Here is a 14,377-nt window from a genome sequence, read left to right as displayed (position 1 = left end):
CGCTCTCCTCATTATTTTTTTAAGCACCCCCTGCACTTTCTATACTCCTCTAGTGCCTCCACTGTTTTCAGTGCTCTGAATCTGCCATAAGCCTCCTTTTTTTCCTGATCCAATCCTCTATATCCCCTGACATCCAGGGTTTCCTGGACTTGTTGGTCCTACCCTTCACCTTAATGAGGACATGTTGGCTTTGAACTCTCACTATTTCCTCTTTGAATGACTCCCACTGATCTGATGTCGATTTTCCTACATGTAGCTGCTCCCAGTTCACTTTAGCCAGATCCTGTTTTATCACCTTAAAATCAGCCTCCCCCAATTCAGTACCTTTATTTCCGGCCCGTCTTTGTCCTTTTCCATAACTACCTTAAATCTTACAGAGTTATGGTCACTATCCCCGAAATGTTCCCCCACTGACAGTTCTACCACTTGTCCGGCTTCTTTCCCTAAGATTAGTTCCAGTACTGCCCCTTCTCTTGTTGGATTTTCTACATACTGGCTCAAAAAGCTCTCCTGTATGCATTTTAAGAATTCCGCCTTTTTCTCTAAGACTATCCCAGTTGATATTATTGGGGAGTTGCTATTATTTTTATACCTCTCTCTGCAAATCTGTTACTGTGCAGAAATTGGTAAACATGTCACCTTCTCCAGATATGACATACAATACAGCATTTGTTCTGTTTTCTTTGAATGAGACTGGTGTTTCAAAAGTTCCAAGAATTTTCAGTGGTTTGTCACTGTTGTAGGGGAAAATTTTCATATTCCATTTTTTGCAGTGAATGAGGCAATCCTGAAGTTGGCTGAATGTTTTGTCTCCCATGACATTGACAAACACTCATGTCTCTATGAGAGCGTCTATGTCCGAGCAGCTAATGGTCACTGTCACACGTGGCTGTTTGCTGTGTGTGAGAGGGACGCAAAAGTATGTTCAGACTCATCTGCCTCTACATTAGCTGCATTCTGTTGCCTTTTTTCTGTGGTAAGCATACGTGGCACCCTTTTGTTGGCATTGGTCTTAGTAGTTGATTTTGCTGATGAGCGACAAACGCGAGCAAAGTGGTTGGGTTTTCCACAAGCTTTACACCATTTACCATTCGCAGGACACTCTATCTGGTGCAGGTAAGCACTGCCACAGTGGAAGCATTCTTTGGATAAGTCTCACCTGTGTCTGTGAAATGGCTGTTGTTGCTTTGCAGGTGGTTTCCTGGCACATGAGCGATGAATAGTGTTCACAGGAGATTAGAGTGTGGTAATTACTGTTACCCTCAACTTCAGTAGTTCTGGACTCTGAGAGTGATAGTGATCTTGCTATCTCCAACAGCTTTGATCACTCTCTATCTTTCTCGAGTGCTTTTCGGTGTAGTTGACTGGGGAGACAGGCTTCAATTGTTTGTGTTTTGATTTCCCGTTCAACATGCTCAGTATCACCGAAGTCACACTTATAAGATCATAAGATCATAAGAACTAGGAGCAGGAGTAGGCCGTCCGGCCCCTCGAGCCTGCTCCGCCATTCAATAAGATCATGGCTGATCTTTTCGTGGACTCAGATCCACTTACTTGCGCTCCCACAGTATCCCTTAATTCCTTTATTGTTCAAAAAGATATCTACCTTAGCTTTAAAGACGTTTACTGAAGAAGCGTCAACTACTTCACTGGGCAAGGAATTCCATAGATTAACAACCCTCTGGGTGAAGAAGTTCCTTCTTAATTCAGTCCTAAATCTGCTCCCTCTAATCTTGAGGCTATGCCCTCTTGTCCTAGCTTCACCTGCCAGTGCAAACATCCTCTCTACTTGTATCTTATCTATTCCCTTCATGATTTTATATGTTTCTATAAGATCCCCCCTCATTCTTCTGAACTCCAATGAATATAATCCCAATCTACTCAGTCTCTCCTCATAAGCCAATCCCCTCAACTCCGGAATCAACCTAGTGAACCTCCTCTGCACCCTCTCCAGTGCCAGTATATCCTTTCTCAAGTAAGGAGACCAAAACTGCACGCAGTACTCCAGGTGCGGCCTCACCAGTACCTTATACAGCTGCAACATAACCTCTCTGCTTTTAAACTCAATCCCTTTAGCAATGAAGGACAAAATTCCATTTGCCTTCCTAATTACTTGCTGTACCTGCAGACCAACCTTCTGCAATTCATGCACAAGGACACCTAGGTCCCTCTGCATAGCAGCATGCTGCAACTTTTTACCATTCAAGTAATAATCCTTTTTCCTGTTACTCCTACCAAAATGAATGACTTCACATTTACTAACATTGTATTCCATCTGCCAGACCTTTGCCCACTCACTCAATGTATCTATGTTCCTCTGCAAAGTTTCACAGTCATCTGCACACTTTGCTCTGTCACTCATCTTAGTGTCATCTGCAAACTTTGACACCCTACACGTGGTCCCGAACTCCAAATCATCTATATAAATTGTAAATAATTGCGGTCCCAACACCGATCCCTGAGGCACACCACTAGTGACTGATTGCCACCCAGAATAGCACTCATTTATCCCCACTCTCTGCTTCCTGTTCGTCAACCAATCCTCTATCCATGCTAATACTTTACCCCTAACGTCATGCATCCTTATCTTATGCAGCAACCTCTTGTGCGGCACCTTGTCGAAGGCCTTTTGGAAATCTAGGTACACCACATCCACTGGGTCCCCATTGTCCACCTTGCTCGTAATGTCATCATAGAATTCCAAAAGATTTGTCAAGCATGACCTGCCCTTCATGAACCCATGCTGCGTCTGCCCAACGGGACAATTTCTATCGAGATGCCCTGCTATTTCTTCCTTGATGATAGACTCAAGCATCTTCCCCACTACAGAGGTTAAGCTAATCGGTCTATAATTCCCCATCTTTTGTCTACCTCCCTTTTTAAACAGTGGCGTCACATCTGCTGTTTTCCAATCTGCTGGGACTACCCCAGAGTCCAGCGAATTTTGGAAAATTACCGTCAGTGCACCTGCTATTTCTCCCGCCATCTCTTTTAGAACCCTGGGATGCATTCCATCAGGGCCAGGAGACTTATCAATCCTTAGCTCCATTAGCTTGCCCAACATTACCTCTTCCGTAATAATGATTGTTCCCAGGTCCTCACCTACGTTCGTCTCTTTGTCAATTACTGGCATGTTATTAATGTCCTCCACTGAGAAGACCGATACAAAATACCTGTTCAATGCCTCGGCCATTTCATCATATCCCATAACTAATTTCCCCTTCTCATCCTCTAAAGGACCAACGTTTACTTTAGCCACTCTTTTTCGTTTTATATATTTATAGAAACTTTTGCTATCTGTCTTTATATTCTGTGCTAGCTTTTTCTCATGTTCCATCTTACTTTTCTTTATGGCTCTTTTTGTAGCTTTCTGCTGACCTTTAAAGTTTTCCCAATCTTCTAGTTTCATGCTGCTTTTGGCCACTTTGTATGCCTTCTTTTTCAATTTGATAGCCTCCCTTATTTCCTTAGACACCCATGGCAGATTACCCCTTTTCTTCCAGTCCTTCCTTTTCACTGGAATATACTTTTGCTGAGCACTTTGAAAAATTGCGTTGAAAGTCCTCCACTGCTCGTCAACTGTCCCACCGTAAAATCTTTGTTTCCAGTCCACTTTAGTCAAGTCCTCCCTCATTCTATTGTAGTCCCCCTTGTTCAAGCACAGGACCCTGGTATTGGATTTTATCTTCACACTCTCCATCTGTATTCTAAATTCAACCATACTGTGATCACTCCTTCCAAGAAGATCCCTAACCATGAGGTCATTAATTATTCCTGTCTCATTACACAGTACTAGATCTGGGATAGCTTGCTCCCTCGTTGGTTCCATTACATACTGTTCAAGAAAACTATCACGGATACACTCAACGAATTCCTCCTCAAGGCTACCCTGACTGAGCTGGTTCGACCAATCTACATGTAGATTAAAATCTCCCATGATAATTGCAGTACCATTTTTACAGGCATTAGTTATTTCTTTGTTTATTGCCCGCCCCAATGTGATGTTATTATTTGGTGGCCTATAGACTACGCCTATCAACGACTTTTTCTTCTTAGAGTTTCTAATTTCCACCCAAATGGATTCAACCTCATTCTCCATAGAACCTATATCATCTCTCAGCAGCTCCCTGATGTCATCCTTGAGTATCAAAGCTACACCACCTCCCTTACCTTCCTGTCTGTCCTTCCGAATAGTCTGGTACCCCTGGATATTTAACTCCCAGTCGTGACCAACCTGTAACCATGTCTCCGTAATGGCTACCAAATCATATTTATTCGCTCTGATTTGTGCCGTTAACTCATCAACCTTGTTACGAATGTTACGAGCATTCAGGTAAAGTGCCTTTATGCTAGCTTTCTTACCCTCATGATTCCCAACATCTCTAATAATAACTCCTGAGTTATCCTTCCTTTCTGCTTCTTTCATCGTCTGCCTTGAACCTAAACCCTCCTGCACACATGTTAGCCTGCTGCTTACCTTTTTATTTATCATCATACTCCCTGTAGTTTTCCCTTTCCCTTCCCCCCGAGTCACTAGTTTAAAGTCCTAGAGACCACCCTATTTATCCGTTTCGCTAGAACACTGGTTCCAGATCGGTTCAGGTGGAGACCGTCCCATCGGTACAGATCCCCCCGGTTCCAAAACTGATGCCAATGCCCCATGAAATGGAACCCCTCTTTCCCACACCACTCCCTTAGCCATGTGTTTACTTCCCTAATATTCTTATCCCTAAGCCAATTTGCACGTGGCTCGGGCAGTAATCCGGAGATTATGACCCTCAAGGACCTGTTCCTTAATTTCGATCCTAGTGCTTTATAATCCCCAAACAGGTCCTCCATCCTAGCCTTGCCTATGTTGTTAGTCCCAACGTGGACCACAACAACTGGACCCTCCCCCTCCCGCTCCAATATCCTTTCAAGCCGGTCAGAGATGTCCTGCACCCTGGCACCGGGCAGGCAACACACCATGCGGGACTTCTGATCCGGCTTGCAAAGGATACTATCTATCCCCCTAATTATAGAATCCCCTATAACTTTCACTTGTCTTTTTGCTCCCCCCTCTTGAATGGCCTTCTGCACCATGGTGCCATGGTTAGTTGGCTCATCCTCCCCGCAGCCCTTTCCCTCATCCACACAGGGAGCAAGTATCTCATACCTGTTGGCTAAGGTCAAAGGCTGAGGCTCCTCCACTCCTGAACTCAGGATCTCCCTACCTGCCTCACTTGCAATCACACCCTGTTGTCCCTGATCACTAACTGAATTTGAATTACTTAATCTACCAGGTGTGACTGCCTCCTGAAACAAAACGTCCAGGTAACTCTCCCCCTCCCGGATGTGCCGCAGTGTTTGAAGCTCAGATTCCAGATCATCAACTCTGAGCCGGAGCTCTTCCAGCAACCAACACTTGCTGCAGATGTGGTCCCTGCAGCTCACAATGGGGACAGCCAGCTCCCACATCATACAGCTACAGCACATCACCTGCCCAGCCATCTCTACTTAGTTAATTACTTTATTACTTTATATAAATTTATGAGTTAAATACTTTCTGATACTTCTCTCCTATGGTCTTTTTCAAATAACCAATAGATAAATCAAAAAAAGTAGTAAGTAAAAAAAAGAAAGTAAATTTTTAACCAATCACACGATACAGAAGAAATAATAAAAGCTTACCTTATCACACACCAGAGTCCTTTTTTTTGGTTAGAGGAGGAGGGCGGGTGGGAGACACTACATGTGTAGTGTCTCGGGTTCAGCCACTGCCCAAATATATAAGTTTTTACTTACCCAGAAGTCCCCTGTTCTACCGAAACAAACGGTAATCTACTTTAGGCTGAAACTGACTTCCCAGCTGTTCTCTCGCTCCCACAGCCTCTGCTTCCGAAAAAGCTGCTGCACAAAAGGTAAGATATTTTACACTGCCCAAATATATAAGTTGGTTGCTAGTTGCCTCAAAAGCATGCAATATTGGTCAATTGTCTCATTTGTTTCTTGTTGAGTGCATTGGAAGTCAATGGTTTTGTATATGGTGTTTTTGTTGGGCATGAAGTTGGTTGTCAGTGCATTTTTTGCTGAATCATCATCATTTCACTCAGGTGTAAGTGTCTCAAAGATATCTTCTAATTCTTCACCTCCATTGTGTAAGGCCTTTTTCCTTGTGTCGTCTCTGATTGCAAAACCTGCCATTACGCCTTCGAAATGTTGCAGCCACTTTTGCCAATGTGGGATACTGAGGATGGCTCTGAATGCACATCAAAAATTGGTAGATTGGGCAGAGAAAATGCCATATTGATTAGCAACACAGTGATGAAGGATCTGTGATCGTGCTCCTTTCAGGGGAAACTTCTCTACAGTGATCCGAGATTGTGTATTTTTTTGATTGGATGGTTATTTTGGAGAGATCAGTGTGTAAATATACACTGTGCATGCTTCCTATGTGTCACTCTAACAGTCTCCAAGTTAAAATGCTGTCTGTGAAAGTCGACAAAAACCTTTCAAAATTTTCATATCTGAAAGCAATGTTTCTGTTTTTTTCATCCTTTTTCTAATTACCACGTCGCCATTGTGATGTCCATGGGACTTGAGTGAGATTTAGCAGAGTTTGGTATAGGACATGAGACAAAGACAGAGAGACAAAGACTGCAGCAGCTGAACATAAAAGCTTATCTTTTTCTGCTGTTTTAGTTTCACTTTCCCTTTGCTAGCATGTGTGTTCTTTAGCATCCTCTAGAGTACACAATGCACAACGCAATTGCAATTTCAAAACACTACAACACTAAAGGGCTGAGGCAACTGAAGGCACCATTACCAATGGTGGAATGATTAAAATCGGGGATGCACAAGAGGCCAGAATTAGAGGAGTGCAGATATCTTGGAGGGTTGTGGGGATGGAGGAGATTATAGATAGGGAGGTAGAGAGAGAGTCAAAATAAATCTTTAAAAATGGGAGGCTAAGTTAATAAAGCTGTAAATGAAAAAGCATATGTAATTTTATTTTAATAAATAGAGGTATGGAGTACACAAGCGTAAGATGTGACAGTAAACATTTCCATACTATAGTCTGTAATTAGAATATTGTGTCCAGTTTTGGGCATCCTTCAAGGCCATGGAGAGAGTGTGGAGGATATTTACCAAGATAATACCAGAGATGATAAGCTTGTGATACAAGGAGAGACAAGAGAAGCTTTTCACTAGAACAGAAAAGTGCAAAAGAAATCTGTTAGGGGCTTTGAAAATTATGAAAAGTTTTGATGAGATAAATCAGGAATAAACATTTCCACAGCTCAGTAAGTTGGTAACAAAAGGGCATAATTTTAAGATAATGACCAAAAGAACTAAGGGAAAGATTGGCAGAATTTTTTCATGTAGGGAGTTGTTAGGACATGGAATCATCGACCCAAAACAATGGTAGAAGTAGAATCTATAATATCTTTTGAAATGTAATTGGATAAACTCTGGTAAAGGAAAAAACAGAAAGGAGTGGGACTGTGTATAGCTGTTTCAAGTACAAAGGGCGAAATGGCCTTTTTCAATGCCACAAAGGCTTTGTAAATGCATGTCTGTAAAAATTAAAATTAACTCTGCTTTCTACAAAATCACTGGTGGTCAGAGAAACAAATTTCTACAAAACTGCTGACTACTAACAGTCTTGAAACTGTTAAGTGGTCAATTGAGAACTTCCACTCAGTCTTCAGTTCTTCAGATTTTCCTGATATATAATGTTATTTTATTTATTTATTTTTATTTAGAGATACAGCACTGAAACAGGCCCTTCGGCCCACCGAGTCTGTGCCGACCATCAACCACCCATTTATACTAATCCTACACTAATTCCATATTCCTACCACATCCCCACCTGGCCCTATATTTCCCTACCACCTACCTATACTTCGGGGCAATTTATAATGGCCAATTTACCTATCAACCTGCAAGTCTTTGGCATGTGGGAGGAAACCAGAGCACCCGGAGGAAACCCGCACAGACACAGGGAGAACTTGCAAACTCCACACAGGCAGTACCCAGAATTGAACCCAGGTCGCTGGAGCTGTGAGGCTGCGGTGCTAACCACTGCGCCACTGTGCTGCCCCTATATAAATTGTTTTCCATGATGGAAAAAAAACATTGTGTTATAAATTCAGATCAGCGTCCATGGAAAAGGTTCCAAACTTGCTTGGGCCTGTACATGCCAATTATCACATTTTTGAGCTGACATTAGTGCATATCTCAGTCTTACAATGTTTTGCAAGAAAACTCAACTTTTTCATTGCCACTGGAAGTTGTCATATTCAACTAATCATATATTTTGGAAAGTGCAACTGGAGCCTGTCAGAACCAGAGAAGGTTGTAAGGCAAGTTGGAACCAATTAAACATCACCTTTTCCTATTGTTATGCATACATTTGAGACAGAAACAAAAATAAAATTAGCTCCTGGCTTCTGAGAGTCACAGCTACTGTTATTTCATTTTTGTACCAAAGAAGTTGTAACAGCTGCTAAAATTTAGCCGCTAAAAATGATTTTCTTCAAAAGTAGCCTGAGATATGGCTGTTGTCTTAGGTGAAGTTTTTAATATTCTGTAGCTGCTCCTTTTTTGAGCTAATGTGGATGTTCTCTGGTGTGAATGTATTAATTGGCTTTAGTTCACAATTCTGGTCACTGTACTTGTGCAATTGCATTGCAGGCACAGACCCTGCTCTGCCTCCCATGAGAGGCTCCAAAAATCTCATGGCAGCATAAAAGAGTTCAGAGATTTAGCAGACTCTATGGTCATCATTCTAAGATTAAGTAACAGCACAGATCAAGGACTGAATCTGGAACCACACTGATCCATATAACTCAGTTATTCACTTGCGACGCTTGCTGTGTCACCAAGGGAGTGTTTTTTCCAGGATTACTAAAACCAGAAAGGATATTTGGTAATTCCAAAATGTCTGTGCACTTTTTCAACTGATTGGCACACATCTGTTTTGTGATACAGACTAACTAGGATGTTTTCTGGGTTTAGATTGCTATTAACCACATGTCCACATCCTGAGGTAAAATTGTTTTAGTCACCCATCAGCTTAGCTCATAGGGAATTAATAAGGGCATCAATAGTAATGTTTGTTGGTGCCTTGCTAGTAATAGTTTGATGCAAAATAATATAGACATTCCCCAGCCTATATGTCAAATTATAACGAAAAGAATTTAGAAAAGCCTAAGTATCTTCTTTTGCTGTAAAATGGGAAAGAAAATCTTGTATTCATATAGCACCTTTCACGACTGCCAGATGTCTCAAAGTGCTTTACAGCCAATGAAGTACAGTCACTGTTGTAATGTAGGAAATGTGTCAACCAATTTGCACACAGCAAGCTCCCACAAACAGCAATGTGATAATGACCAGATAATCTGATTTTTTTGTGATGTTGATTGAAAGGTAAATACTGGCCAAGACACCAGGGATAACTCCCCTACTGTTCTTTAGAATAGCACCACGGGATCTTTTACATTTACCTGAAACAGTAGATAATGCCTTAGTTTATTGTCTTATTTGAAAGATGGTACCTCCACTGACCACCTCCAGGCGCTTACCCATTGTCTCCCGAGACAAGGTGGCCAAACAAGAAGAAGGTACCTCCAGTATTGCAGCACTCTCTCAGTACTGCACTAGTAAGTCAGTCTTGATTTTTGCGCTCAGATCACAAAGAGGGACTTGAACCCAGAACATTCTGACTCAGAGGCATGAGTACTACCAACTGAGCCACAGCTAACACTGAAATAGCCATCAAATTAAGTAGGTATTAATTTTGAAATACATGATCCCTTGAAAGCACTTTCAACTTTTTTCCTCACGCCTCCTTGCCTTTTTAAAGGTTTCATTATTTTACATAATGAAATAATTTTCTAGGCAAATATAGATGCTCTTGAAATTATGGCTGGAATTTTATGCCCCCCAAATGAGCAGGCTGGTGGTGGGGTGTGAGGGGTGGGGGTGAGGTGCTGGGGGGGCGTAAAATTGAGTGGGAGACAGGGGGCCATTCCCTCCCCCCTCCCTCCCCCACTGCAACGGTGGCAGTGGTGAGAAATGGCCCACCCACCCCAGGCCAATCAAGGCCCTGAAGTGGTCAATTAACTGCTACTTAAGACCTCCTCCCACCGCTGCAGGTATTTTCCCCTGGGCAGCCAGATGGCAAAGGCCCCAGGAACCCCGCCTGGTAAAACCAGGCGGCCTTCTTGCAGGCTGTGGGGGGGGGGGGGGTCCTCCTGCTCAGGCATCCTGTCCCCCATGGGGGACCACCCCCGAAGCCCCAACTGCTCCCAATGCACAATACTCCCGCTGTCCCTCCCGCAACTGACACTTCCCTTGCCTTTCCGGGGCCCGGCCGATTGTCCGCGGCGAGGCCCCAGAAACGTACCTTAGTTCCGGGGGCGTCCTTCCTCTTGCTTCCGTTGGCTGGGTGTAGTCCCAGCCGTGGCTACCGCTCTCGGTGGCACTGCTGGAACTAAGAACTGATTGGCTAGCAGCTCCATTAGATTGATCCAATTATGTTTCTAGAATTGCTGTTTGGTATGCATTTGGTTTCAAGAAGTCATTTGTCAATAGCTTCCCTAGTGCATTCTTAAAATATACACAAACAATAGGAAATGTTAGAAAATTTTAAGTTGCATTGTAAGGTTTAAGTCTTCATTAAGCACAGTCAAATATGTGGCTATATCTTTTTAAATTTAAACAGGAAACAATTCCTAGAATTTAAGCAAAATTCATTGTTTCAGTTTTATAATTTTGGAACAGACCAGAGTTTAGCTTGTTTTATAATTTATATTCAACAAACATCTTTAAGATTCTTGCCTATAGGTATATTTCTCTTTATATATTTATGCAGTAAAAATTTTAAATGGTACACCCTTCTTACCCACAAATCCTTACTTTCTGTGTCACATTTTAAAATGCTATGTAAACATTTCTAAAGAAATTCCAATGCTAAAATGTCAGAACTTAGCTGTACACTGATTTGTAATATGGATATTATCTTAAATGTTAACACTGACTGCAACAATTACCTGTCCCACAACTAGGCAGTGCTGTGTTTTCTTTTCCTGACAAATCATTCAAAGCTTCCTGCCAAAAATCTCATGCCATTTTTCAATAACTAACATTGTCACTGAGACCACCCTCAATGCAGCCCAGTCTCTGCCAGTCATGGATGAGCTAGATGTACAGCCAACAAAATCGGAACTCAGTGATGCCATTGATTCTCTAGCCAGTGGAAAAGCTCCTGGGAAGGACAGCATTACCCCTGAAATAATCAAGAGTGCCAAGCTTGCTATATTTTCAGCACTCTACGAACTGCTTTGCCTGTGCTGGGACGAGGGAGCAGTACCACAGGAAATGAGCGATGCCAATATCATCACCCTCTATAAGAGCAAGGGTGACCGCGGTGACTGCAACAACTACCGTGGAGTCTTCCTGCTCAGCATAGTGGGGAAAGTCTTCGCTCGAGTCGCTTTAAACAGGCTCCAGAAGCTGGCTGAGCGTGTCTACCCTGAGGCACAGTGTGGCTTTCGAGCAGAGAGATCGACCAGTGACATGCTGTTGTCCCTTCGCCAGCTACAGGAGAAATGCCGTGAACAACAGATGCCCCTCTAAGTTGCTTTCATTGATCTCACCGAAGCTTTTGACCTCGTCAGCAGACGTGGTCGCTTCAGACTACTAGAAAAGATCGGATGTCCACCAAAGCTACTAAGTATCATCACCCCATTCCATGACAATATGAAAGGCACAATTCAGCATAGCGGCGCCTCATCAGACCCCTTTCCTATCCTGAGTGGCGTGAAACAGGGCTGTGTTCTCGCACCTACACTGTTTGGGATCTTCTTCTCCCTGTTGCTCTTACATGCGTTCAAGTCTTCAGAAGAAGGAATTTTCCTCCACGCAAGATCAGGTGGCAGGTTATTCAACCTTGCCCATCTAAGAGCGAAGCCCAAAGTACGAAAGTCCTCATCAGGGAACTCCTCTTTGCTGACGATGCTGCATTAACATCTCACACTGATGAGTGTCTGCAGAGACTCATCGACAGGATTACGGCTGCCTGCAACGAATTTGGCCTAACCATCAGCCTCAAGAAAACGAACATCATGGGACAGGACTTCAGAAATGCTCCATCCATCAATATCGGCGACCACACTCTGTAAGTTCACCTACCTAGGCTCAACTATCACCAGTAACCTGTCTCTCAATGCAGAAATCAACAAGCGCATGGGAAAGGCTTCCACTGCTATGTCCAGACTGGCCAAGAGAGTGTGGGAAAATGGTGCACTGACACGGAACACAAAAGTCTGAGTGTATCAAGCCTGTGTCCTCAGTACCTTGCTCTACGGCAGCGAGGCCTGGACAACGTATGTCAGCCAAGAGTGACGTCTCAATTCATTCCATCTTCGCTGCCTCCGGAGAATCCTTGGCATCAGGTGGCAGGTCCGTATCTCCAACACAGAAGTCCTCGAGGCGGCCAACATCCCCAGCATATACACCCTACTGAGTCAGCGGCGCTTGTGATGGCTAGGCCATGTGAGCCGCTTGGAAGATGGCAGGATCCCCAAAGACACATTGTACAGCGAGCTCACACTGGTATCAGACCCACCGGCCGTCCATGTCTCCGCTTTAAAGACGTCTGCAAACGCGACATGAAGTCCTGTGACATTGATCACAAGTCGTGGGATTCAGTTGCCAGTGATCGCCAGAGCTGGCAGGCAGCCATAAAGGCGGGGCTAAAGTGTGGCGAGTCGAAGAGACTTAGCAGTTGGCAGGAAAAAAGACAAAAGTGCAAGGGGAGAGCCAACTGTTTAACAGCCCCGACAATCAATTTTATCTGCAGCACCTGTGGAAGAGTCTGTCACTCTAGAATTGGCCTTTATAGCCACTCCAGGCGCTGCTTCACAAACCACTGACCACCTCCAGGCGCTTACCCATTGCCTCTCGAGACAAGGAGGCCAAAGAAGAAGAACATTTTGAAAATTGAAAATAAAGTTTTAATCAGTAGCATGATTAAACATGCCTATTGAATTGTCAACTGTGCAGTTTAATGCTTCAGTGAAGTTTTTACTAAAGGTCTCTGCCTCTTCTAGAGATCTGGTGCTGAGTGAACCAGCTGGTCATTGTCATCACAGATTTAATAACCCCAAAAGCATTTTGGAACCATGTGAAAGTGTCCTGTTCAAAACATGCATTGAACTGTTGGTAACTGCCACTCAAAGCCACCAATGCCTTTAAAAGCTCTTCGTGGTGTTGTGCTGTTGCAGTAATTTCCAGGCCTGTCACACTGTCCTTGGTGTTCTGCAGGTAGTGAGAAGGTTCCTGCAATGTCTAGCAGATGCACATGGTGGACTCCTTCTATTTATACGTTACCTCAAACATATGTGTGGAAACAATCGCCATTGACATAGATGTATGCTCCCTAATTCTAGCTGTTTTGAAGACTGGGTCCGTGGCATCTCCATTGCTCGGCTGAAGGAGGTCGTTTCTAACACCTTGATGGAGGATAGAAGAAGACCGACATGGACCTTTGTCTCATTTTGTCTGGCAATTCCTGTGTTCTCGTGGTCCTCATTTTTTTCAGGTAGCATTATGGATGATTTATTATGAATGATTTCCTTAGCTACAGACTCCACTCCTCTCTCTGGCAATTCTGAGGTTGAACCAGACTTTTTGCAACTATGGTGTCATACTTGCTCTCAAGATGAGCTTCCGACTGCATGTCCGCGCCATCATTAAGGCTGCCTATTTCCACCTCCGTAACATTACCCGACTTCACCCCTGTCTCAGCTGATCTGCTGCTGAAATCCTCATCCATGCCTTTGTTACCTCTATACTTGACTATTCCAACACACTGTGGCCGGCCTTCCACATTCTAATTCCATAAACTCTCCACCATCCAAAACTCTGCTACCTGTGCCCTTACTCACATCAAGTCCTGTTCACCTACCAGCCCTGTGCTCACTGACTACATTGGCTTCCAGTTAACAAGGCCTTGATTTTAAAATTCACATCCTTGTGTTCAAATCCCCCCATGGCCTCCTCTCTCCCTATCTCTGTATTCTCCACCGGCCCCACAACCCTCCGAGATATCTGCACTCATCTAATTCTGGCTTCTTGAGCATCCCCAATTTTAATAGCTCCACCATTGGTGGCCTGACTTCAGCTGCCTAGGCCTTAAGCTTTGGACTTCCCTCCCTAAACTTCTGCATGTCTCTACCTCTCCTGCTTTAAGACGTTCCTTAAAACCTACCACTCTGCCCGAATATCACCTTACTTAGCTCAGTGTCAAATTTTGCTTTATAATATTCCTGTGAAGTGCCTTGGGATGTTTTATTACATGAAAGGTGCTATGAAATACAAGCTGTTATTA

General features: G+C 43.5%; 1 protein-coding gene across 1 annotated transcript in view; it reads left to right on the top strand.

Annotated features, from left to right (window-relative positions):
* The window catches only part of kcnj3a (potassium inwardly rectifying channel subfamily J member 3a), a 303,164-nt gene that overhangs the window by 64,489 nt on the left and 224,298 nt on the right, over positions 1-14,377 (top strand). The gene's annotated exons all lie outside the window — the stretch shown is intronic.

The sequence above is a fragment of the Heterodontus francisci genome, chromosome 7 (assembly GCF_036365525.1).
Source record: "Heterodontus francisci isolate sHetFra1 chromosome 7, sHetFra1.hap1, whole genome shotgun sequence".
Taxonomy (NCBI): domain Eukaryota; kingdom Metazoa; phylum Chordata; class Chondrichthyes; order Heterodontiformes; family Heterodontidae; genus Heterodontus; species Heterodontus francisci.
Note: the sequence above shows the minus strand (reverse complement) of the source record. Positions and strands in the feature narration are given on the sequence as shown.